An 11195-nucleotide genomic window follows, 5' to 3' on the forward strand; every position below is an offset into this window, starting at 1 on the left:
AATCGTTGTCAGGCCCATGAAGTATGTATAAAGAGGTAAGGAAGTTCATTTTCAAGGTTTTAAAATTCTATTGAAATGAGGCTTCTCGGCTTTCTTTATATATAGCATTTTAAATTACTTTTAGATGATTAAAAATAGTAAAAATGCTTTAGAAGCGATCCCGGCACATTCACGGATGTGTAACACACTTTAGTTACAAGATAGAACAACAAAATTTTATTGTGTCGAACGTACCGATGACTAGGGCAGAAATTGAGTTAATTACATGAATGGTTACTGAACTTTGTCAAGTGTTACTATTTAACAATTGAATTTATAAATATATATTAATGGTCACTAAACTTTGTTAAGTATTGCTACTTGATAACTAAATTTAAAAATGTATTTTAATGGTCACTGAACCATGTACCATGTTACCCATTTATCACTCAAATGAGAAAATCCGTTAAGTTCAACACACGACTTCGACTTGAGTAATGAATGGATAATATAATACATAATTTAGTGACCATCGAGACACAATTTTTAAATTTAATTTTGAAGTAGTAACACTTAACAAAATTCAGTGATTATTGAGATACATGTTTAAGTTCAGTTATTAAGTAGTAAAGTTTTTTCCCCCTTCAAATCAATCTCTTTGAAAGAAGAAGTTAAAGAAAATGAAGTGAAAAAATGTTGAAAAATCAAATCCACCTCAGTTACCTTGGTACTAATTTGAACATTTTTTTTACTTTTATTTAGTTTTTCTCTGTCAATTTCTTTTAGTGTTTCTATCACCTTCCTTTCAAACTTTTTATGCGAAGTTCAATATATAATGGACTGATATCAGTTGATCCAAAATCAAATGTACTTCATCGTGAAGGGTGGACATCAGCAAAATTTATATTTTTATTCGATTTCTAGATCTCTATTTTTTCCCCTTCATTTTTTATGGTTTCTTCTTTCACAGATGACTATTTGAGGGGCTTAATAATTGAATTTAAAATTATATCTCAATAGTAACTAAACTATGTCAGGTATTACCACTTAATAACTGAACTTAAAAAATGAATATTAATGGTCACTGAACTATATACCGCATTATCCATCAATTATTCAAGTCGACGCCGTGCGTTGAACTTAACAGATTTTCTCATTTGAGTGATAAATGGGTAACATGATGCATAATTGAGTGATCATTGAGATACATTTTTAAGCTCAGTTATTAAGTAGTAATACTTGATGAATTTCAGTGGCCATTGAGATACATTTATAAGTTCAATTATTAAATAGTAACACTAGACAAATTTTAGTAATCATTCATGTAACTATACTGCAGAAATTCAAGGGAGACGCACATAACTCTGTGGAAAATTTTGAATGGAGATCCGTAAAATGTATTGGACTTCATAAGTTTTTCAATGATATATATCATTTTCTTTGTCGAGACCTTCATATCTGTTAAAATATTATAAATTGCATATATTAAACTCTTATGTATTGCAAAGTAGAAGACCCTATTCATAGGGTTACAAATAACTGCAAAAAGAAATAACGTGAAAGGAAAGATTGTGTAATAATTACACAATCAATTACCAAAGAAATAATCCTAGACTAAAAGAAAAAAGATAATAGATATTATTCTCAACAATATTTTCTATATCTTTAACACCCTCCCTCAAACTCAATATGGTCTATTGACAATCATATTGAGTTTGAAAATAAATCGATAAAGTCAAATCTTCTAAATTGATGTAGATGAAGGGGAAGCCTTCAATAGAAGAACCATAGCAATAAGAGAAGCATAGATGCAGTAGAAGAAGATAGCCAGATGCAAGAAGAAGACAACGCTAGAGAAGACACCGAGAGAGGAGAAATGCCAATTGAACTGAATGCAAATTTCAAATTCCAAATTCCAATTGAACTTGACATACTAATACCAAAATCCAACTACGCGAAATTCCAAATTCTAGATACACTGAACCAAATAACAAATCAAATTCCAGATAACTGGACCAACACCAAACCAAATGTCCAATCCCATGAACTAGGGATATATCAAACCAAATGTAGAGAAGAAGACGAAGTAGAAGAGAGGGGGGGGGGGAGAGACCAAAACATCAAATCCAGATGATCACCAAACGAATTCGAAAAAGAATATCATAGAGGAGAAAAACCAATTCTTGATAAACCAACCAAGGAGAAAGAATCAGAAGAAATGAGCAGACGACAGAAAAGATGACAAATAACAACAAAAGAGAGAAGAAAACGTTTGCCACTAAAATTTCCAAATCTTTTGTTGTCTCGCAAACCACCTCAAATCACTAGTAATCCACTACCAAATCTATAGCCCAATTATTTGTCCAATTGATAAACACAATTAAATGCCCAACAATGAATCCCACACTAAGTGTCCAATTAAATCAACAGCCAACCCAAGAGCCCAATTGCTCACAAATAACCATAACCCAAACAATACCAAATCCCACATAAGTGACCCAAATAAAACGAAGCCCAACAGAACAAAAAATCCAAACAAAGACTAATCCAACACTACCAAAATAAAGTGTTGGCAATCTACAGCCCATATTAATCACTCCACAAAGGAACTAGATTGCTGTCCAAAAAATAGCCCAAACTAACAAAACAACCCAATTAATCTGCCAAGAAACTACCGACACAGGTTCACCAAGAAATCAGCCAACAACAAACAAAAGACAGCCCAATTAAAAAAAAAAAAAAATGTCAGCAACCCAGTAGGAACTAACAAATGAACGCCCAAAAATATCATTAGACCAGCCCAATAATAAATTGATCCACAGTTGGTATAAGCACTGCGAGAATCCAAATGGACACAATAGCATCAAGAAGTCAACCCAATTCCCCGGTCATAGAGAGATAAGTCAACAGAATTGCCAGAGCAAGATTCCCCAAAATTCTTGCAGTTTCACTGTTAACCTTCCTACCACCACCGACGCCGCCACTACCACCACAGAATAAGCCTTTATTGAATCTCACCACAATAGCCCTTCCCGTCCTCGATAAAATCCCATTTTTACCCCTACTCACTCTAAAAGATGACACTTCTATCTTTAACCTTTCCTTGGGCAAAGATTCAACCTTTGTTCTCGAAAGAGAATAATAATCTGTGGGTTGTGAAAATTTTAACTTCAATATTCTGAGTTTCGTGCTTAAATCCTTATAAAGAGGGTTTAGGGCTGAGAAATTGATGGAAAATTGTCCAAATGATTGCATGGTAGTGTTGTTTTAGGTGTAGTAGAAATTCTTCAGTGCGTTTCTCAACTTTCGATTCTGAATAAACTGTAAAAAGAGTGAAAAACAAAGGAGAGATGTTTAGGTTTGGGATACGGGGAGTGGCGATGGGTTAATCAACAAAACCGGTGAAGAATAGCATAATGAAAAAAACTCAAAATAAAGAAGGAGAAACTGGACGGGAGGAAGAAGAAAAATATGACCGGACGAACGGCACGTGGCCGCCCGCTAGAGAACAGAAGCTTGCAAGTTTTAATCAAAATTTAAACCCGCTCTGATACCATGTTAAAATACTATAAATTGCATATATTAAACTCTTAAGTATTACAAAGTAGAAGATCCTATTTATAGGGTTACAAATAACTGTAAAAGGAAAAAACGTGAAAGGAAAGATTGTTACACATTCAATTACCAAAGAAAATAATCCTACACTAAAAGGAAAAAGATAATAGATATTATTCTCAACAATATTTTCCATATCTTTAACAATATCAATCTAGACATTCTAATTTCTCCAAAGAAAAATAGATTTGCAAATTTAAGAGTTTACAAAAGATGGTGGAAAAGAAAGCGAGTTAATCTAAAATGGAAATTTGTTAAAGCATCTCCTGAAGACTTTAAAAAGTCATTGATGATGTTAATCTAAAGAAAATCATATTATGCAATTAAAGAGTTGACAAAAGATGGTGGAAAAGAAAGCAAGTCTACAATTCCACTTAAAAGATGGTGATCGATTCATGCAAATTATTCAACGGGTAAGTGATCACAATAACACTCAATTTTTTATGGACTTCAAAATGAAAATTTCAATTCCGAATAGTACTTTTGTTTTAGTATAAATAAGTGTGATTATCTGAAGAGAGGCAAGCAGAACTTTGGCCTCTCCTTCCTCCTTTGTAATGTATACCTGTAAGTTTTTATCTGTATACTAACACTTAATTTCATCTTATTTAAAATATGCTAGCTTAGATATTTGAATTCATTACTTACTTAATAAAATTTTACTATGACAATCCAATAAATTTCTATAACTAAATGATCATCCTTATGTTCGAAACTTTACTTCACTTAGAAGCTAATGACAAACTTATCATGTTATTTAGCAGGACTCAATCTGTGCACGATCTTCCTGCTTTATATGCATAAGATCTGTGCTTATTTGTGTGTTGATTTATGGATGACAGGAGTGCAAACAGTGGAAAGATATGAAGAAATATCTCGTGGCTGTAAAGGGAAGTACGGAAGCACAGAAACCGATGGTATTAATCTACAAAAGAGCCGGAAGGCATGCAGAAATTCTGACGCAGACCAATAAACTGAATAACAAAGAAACCAATGAAATGGAAAATAAGGGTATTAACCCAATCTATCCTCGAGAACTAGTCTATGGTGCTCCTCATTTGGTCAGTAAGGATCCTGATTCCTGCTCTATTATGTAAAAATCGATGGCATGTTTGGCGTGATGGATTGTATATATTGTAGATGGTATAAATAAGAAAAACAAGTTAAAATCACAAGCGTGTCGAACATGTACTTGTAGGATCATGGTTAAGTGTCTGCGCTTTAGTTTTTCATTTGTATCCTCTGTGACTGTTATAAATATTAAAAGCTTATAATTACCTTTTAATTTATAGCAACACTGGCGAATTTTATTCTGTTGTTCTAGTGGCATGATACGACTAAAATTTTTTACTATGACAGTAAATATGATTCGTGAGACGTCGATAAATATTTAGTATTGGATTAAATCTATCAATAGCCACCCGACTTTAAACTTAATGTCACTATGGTCATCCAATTTGATATTGTTTCACCATGGGCACCTAACTTTATACTTGGAGGGTGTATTCAATTACAATTTTTGAAGACTTTGATAGACTTTTTTTAAAAGTGATGTCTTTTGTGAATTTCTTGGATTTTTCATAGATTTGAATAGAATTAGTGAGCGTCTTTCGTAGATTTCTATAAACCTTCATTTTAAAACTTTTATAGAACTCAAAAGACTTTTTGAAGATTTTCATTTGAAATAGAATTCACATAGTTCTAGAGCAATAATGTGAAATTCTCACATATGAGGTGATAATTCCTACAATTTCTCTTCCACTCCTCATAAAATGAAATTTATTTTAAAAAGAATAAAAATTTAAGACCTTAATTAAATTAATAATAATCAAAATTATATACCTTTGAGAGTTAATATAAAAAATAAATTTAATATTCACTATTATTAATATAATATACCTTTGAAAATCAATATATTTAAATTTAATTATAAATTTGTCATATAAAATTTTATCATTTAATAAAAAAGGTAATTTTTCATGGAAAAAATGAATGAAAAGGAAAAAAAAAAGTTATAAGAATCTAGTTTAATTTTTTTAATAGAAAACAGATATAAACAATAAGAGAAAAAGATAATTAGAAACAAATATAATCAATAGAAAAAATAAAATTTAATCATACTTCTAACGTGCATTGAAGGAAGAGGAAAGAAATACTGAGAAAAGACACACACACACACACACGATAGACAAATTTTGAAGCACTTTTTACTTAAAAATTAGTATTCCATAGACTTATATAAAAAGTGTTTAGAAGTTATTAAAATTTGTATACCTCAAAACTTATAAAGGCTTTAAAAGTTTTAATTGAATACACCGTGACTTCTGAAGACTTTTTAAAAGTCTATAAAAATTTTAATTGAATACGTCAATACTTTTAGATAATCTCAAAAAATTTACATTTAGCCCTTGTTTGATCCCCATTTTGGGGGAAAAATACATTGAATAGTAGATTGATGGAAAATGTGTAGTAAAAAGTTAAAAAAAAGTTTTGAATTTGTGTGAAATATTATTTTATTGAAAAATGTGTAGTTGAAAATTAGTTTTGAAAAAATGAATTTTTAGAAAAATGAGAATCAAACAAGGGCTTAATTTCGGTAAACTTGTGAAATCCCCAAAATATATTAAAAGTTTCAATTGAATACAACCCCCTTAGTGTTACCATGGCCATCCAACTTGATTTTATTTCATCATGCTCAACAAAATTTCATATAATATTTCACCATGACCTTCCAACTTCTTTTATCATTTTCATTAATTTCAAAAGGGTTAAAGTGATAACTTTGCAGTGTACACACACACATAAACTTTTTAAAATAAGTTTTTATTTTATTTTATTTTTCTGAGTAACGTATTTTTAAACAAGTTTTTATTTTACTTAAAAATGTTTTTTAATTAAAATTTTATTTGATTTGATTTTTTTGAGGGATTTATTAAGCAACTTTTTATTTTATTTTTCTAAGTAACATTTTTATAAAATAAGTATTATTTTATTTGGAAAGCATTTCTTCAAAATAAGTTTTATTTTATTTTATTTTTTAATTAATGTTTTTGAATAGTTATTTTATTTTATTTTATTGTTTTTTAAATAAGATTTTATTTTATTTCCTTATTTTAAAATAATTTTTTATTTTATTTTGTTTTGTAAAAAATATTTTATATATAATGCAAATTATCATTTTATCCCCTTTTAAAATGTGTGAAAATGGTGAAAAAAATTGGTGGCCATAATGAAACATTACATGAAATTGGATGACTATGATGAAATAAAATCAAATTGAATGATTATGATGACACTAAATAATAAAATTGAGTAATCGTGATGAGATAAAATGAAATTGAGTGATTAAAGGGACATCAAATATAAAGTTATGGCAACATTGGTAGATTTAACCCATTTAATATAACACTAAATTCCATAACATTGAATTATTGTAACCACCGTACTACTGTTGACAAAATATTCACCACCACCAAACTCCATTAGTACAACACTTGAAACAATACAAAACACAAATACTAAAATATTCTTCACGGAAAGAATGATTTTCACATCCTTCGAGAGTCCCCTCTTTTATTTATGGTATCACGTTTATTTATTTTTGACTTCTGTTACATTATTAAACCAATTATAATGTTAATAGTAATAAGATTTATTTAATTTGTTATTGGAATTACACTAGGAAGCAATACAAATTTCGTAAAAATGGACCTTCAAATGCTATGTTAAATGGGGGACAGCAGGTTCCGGGCAAACTGTAGTCATGGGATCCTTCTAGTGATTTCTTTTAGTGGTTGCATTTGCGATGAATGAAACTCGGTTTCCATTTCGCTTGTAGGTGTAACTAACCCGTTAATAAGGATATGGACCAAACATGACCCCTTTTGAAAAAAAGTGAAATAGGACAAAAAAAAAAAATACTACTATAGTGTTTAGGGAGGGATGTTAAGTGGAGGGACTGAGCAACAAATTTCTCAAGCGCACTACTCGTTTGCTCTCACTAGTTGATTCACGAGCTAGCCCACTCACAAGTTCAGTGCGAATCAACTATCAAATTTGAGTAAAAAAGTAATTTCGATTAAAAATATGGTGAGCCGAAGGGGTGAATTCTTTGCTCCATTCACCCCATTTAACACCCCTAACTTTAGGTAGAGAAAAGATATTTTTGTTTATCGTTTATGTTTTGGTTATTTATTATTATTTTATACATTTTTTTTCCAATTTAAATGAGAGAGTAAAGTTGTCTATAATATCATTATGGGCTTTTTGACCAAAAATCGTTATTGAGGACATTTCCTACCTATGAATGGAATATTTGAAGCAAAACTGTGACAAAAAAGTATTGAAATATTGTATAGAAAATTGGTTTTTTCCTATTTTTATATTATTATTTTAGTGAAAATCATGTGTTGACGAATGAGAAATTAACCGAAATTTAAACCGCTTAAATACGTGATATTGTTGAAAAATTTAGTAGAATAATACAAAATATTCTAAAATATGTTCAATTGAAAAGATACGTCTTTTTATATAAAAGAAAATAAATTATAGAATTATTATTTTCGAATAGGTCTCATATAGAGACAAATTTCAATAGAGAGTAGAGTCTTTTGAGACACAACTTTCCAATAATTATATTTTCACTACAACAAAAAAATATTTTTACAACATCTAAAAGGCAATATTCATCAATTAAATGTTGCCAAAAAGGTCTATTGCAACATTCTAATAAGTGAATGATTGAGATTTGACAACATTTTTAAAGTGAATGTTGCTAATGTCATCTTTTGCAACGTTTATTTTTCCTTGCGAAACTTTTTATTTTTGTAACGTTTATTAAACGTTGCGAAAGGCTTTTTCACAACGTTTATGGCCTTTTTATAAAATGTCTATAAAAAAAGTAACGGCAACGCTGGAAGAACATTGCAACAAAGGTAACGACAACGTTAAAGTTGAAAAAATGTTGAAAAAAAGTTAAAGACAACGTTGAAAAAACATTGCAAAAAAGTTAAAGACAACATTTAAAAAACGTTGCAAAAACATCTTTTGCAACGTTGAATAGACGTTGCCGTATCTCTTCCCTCAACGGCAACATTGACCCTGCGACACATGCTAAAAAAATACAAATGACCTTTGTAGCGTTTTTTGACCGCTCCAAAAGCCCTTTTTTGATGCAGTGATTGGCTTCTTCATTTGTAGATTTACAACATATAATCCATGCACATTTATACTTACATAATGCATCAAATAAATTCTGTATTAATTTTGAGCCAAGTTTCAAATACAGAAAGTTCAAAGTATCAGTAAGTTCGTTGATCTGTATAATTTGGAGTGCTCCTATTGCACTAGATGTGATCGTTGTATTTTGGAAGACGAATACCAAAAAACCTTTAGCATTCGTACTAAGTATTCTCGTTTTAAAAAGAAAGAGTCAAACTATTGTCTTGATCGAATTCATATTTATACATTTTTCGTTTCTACTTTATGTATTCGACTTCGATAAATTGAATTTCTATCGAGTTTTATGCAAAAAAAAAAAAAAAAAAAGGGTTGGTTATTTAAATATACATGTTAATGTGCATTTGGGATTTCTTCTAACGTTTTAGTCTTTAGCACATTGGCTCTCTAGCAGTTTCATTGATACCATGTTCGGCAAAGTTTCATCGGTCATTTAACTACTTAAAACATTTTTTTTTTAATTTCATAAATTTAAATTCTTTGTTATTCATAATTCTTTTGAATATGAAGTTTGACAGATCTAACTTTTTGTGTTCGTTTATTGAACTCTTGTAAATTCATTAATTGTTCACGAATAAAGACTGCATGGATTCCAAATGAAAACTCGTGCAACACGTATGAATGGGTAAATTTCATTAGCATGAATTATACTTTCATTTTAGTGTCAATCATGTAATCGTACTTCAATTTTATTCAATTGAGCAACTCAATTTTAATTTGATATCGATCGAATAATCTTACACTAATTTAATTTCAATCAAAGGAATTGTGAGCAAATCAACGGACAAAAATCGAAAATGCGACAATTAATAAATGATAATTATTAAAGTGAAATAAATGTTTCCCATCATTTAATTCCATATTATCAATTTTCATTGGTCAAAATTACCGAATGGGAAGAAGTTGCCCGATTAAAATCTAATTATAGTTTAATTATCTGAACAAAAAAAAAAATTAAAAAAACATACAATTGCTGATTTACATCAGATAGAAATATAATTACTTCGAACAGAATTCCCCTACTGTAAATTGTCATGTATCCCTTTGAGTGCAATTGGGTTTTGGCATCGATCACTTTTTGATGTTATAGGATCTTAGTTGTCAATGTTGATTCGATTATTGATTTGGTTAATTTACTGAGTTAAAAGACTGTTGGTTTAATCTACTTGTCGTTATTGAAATCCACAAAACAAATGTTTGTTGCGAAATTTGACTGATTTTAGCTCCGTTTGGCTTCTATTATTTGGATTTATAAAGGGGGAATAGTGTTTTTTTTTTTTTTTAAATGGATGGTTGTAAAAAAAATGAAATTGTGTAATTGAAAAGAAGAGAAAAATTTTTAAATTAAATTGATGAGTTTTAAAGGGGCCAAACAAGGGCTTAGTATTCTGCAATATTGCAAGTTTTACAACATTATGCTGCATTTAATCCATTGTTCCCTAAATTAAAAAAAAAAAAAAACAGATGTTTGTGGACATGAAATTGGATTGGTTCTCTTTTGCACATGCCTTGCTCTTTTTAGGTAAATGTTTTGTTTTTGAAATTTGTTGTTTTTGTCAAATTTCTTGTCTTGTGCTTTTGTCGAATTTTTGTTAGTAGGCAATTTGAGAAAAGTGACATACAATATAACTTCTTAATTTAAATGTCACACACTATTTTGCTTTAAATTAAGAGTGATACGTTGCACACTTCAAAATATTAGACTTCTCAATTTCTAGAGTGTCATTTCTATCTAATATCTATAATCCGAAACTATCTTATTTTGTCAACCATGAGAAATTAAATGCAAGCTATCATTTTATCCCTCGATATGATTTGTCAAATTCTTGTTGAAATGTGATACGTTGTATCACTTATTAATTAACATTTTTTAAAATAAATTTTTGTTACATTAAAAATTAGCTTTAAAGTATATATCAAGAAGTGACGTGCCTTGTCATTTTTTTCCCTCAAAAGAAACATACTGCAATTATTTTTAATTGCAACCGTAAAATCAAATTTGTAAAAGGTATGCAAGTGATTTTGCAATAATTTCAAAATTTTTACTATTTTGTTATGTTAAATTTTTGAATTTGAGTTTTACCTTTTGTTGAGGTATTAAATATTTTCAAGATTATTACCCTGTTTTATATCAATGGATCATAATTTGTCTATATCTGCATGTTTAGAAAAGGAGAAATGTCTCACAAGCATTCTTAAATGAACTTCAACAATACGAAGAAATTGGGTAATTAGCATAAAACGTTATTATCTTTTAATATTATTATAAAAAACGTCCATATATTTCATTTTTTGGCACTTTTACATTTATCTTTCACCTTTTATTATAAAAATTAACCTTTTTCATCAAATTGCTCATGTAA

The 11195-nt window shown here is 29.4% G+C and overlaps 1 long non-coding RNA gene across 1 annotated transcript; it reads left to right on the plus strand.

The window, feature by feature from the left end:
- The first annotated feature begins 4052 nt into the window (after positions 1-4052).
- LOC111387297 lies at positions 4053-4889 on the plus strand. The gene is made up of 2 exons (XR_002701384.1): positions 4053-4161; positions 4437-4889. It is a non-coding gene; the product is annotated as an uncharacterized LOC111387297 (long non-coding RNA).
- Positions 4890-11195: the final 6306 nt, after the last annotated feature.

This window comes from Olea europaea, unplaced genomic scaffold, assembly GCF_002742605.1.
Source record: "Olea europaea var. sylvestris unplaced genomic scaffold, O_europaea_v1 scaffold398, whole genome shotgun sequence".
NCBI lineage: Eukaryota > Viridiplantae > Streptophyta > Magnoliopsida > Lamiales > Oleaceae > Olea > Olea europaea.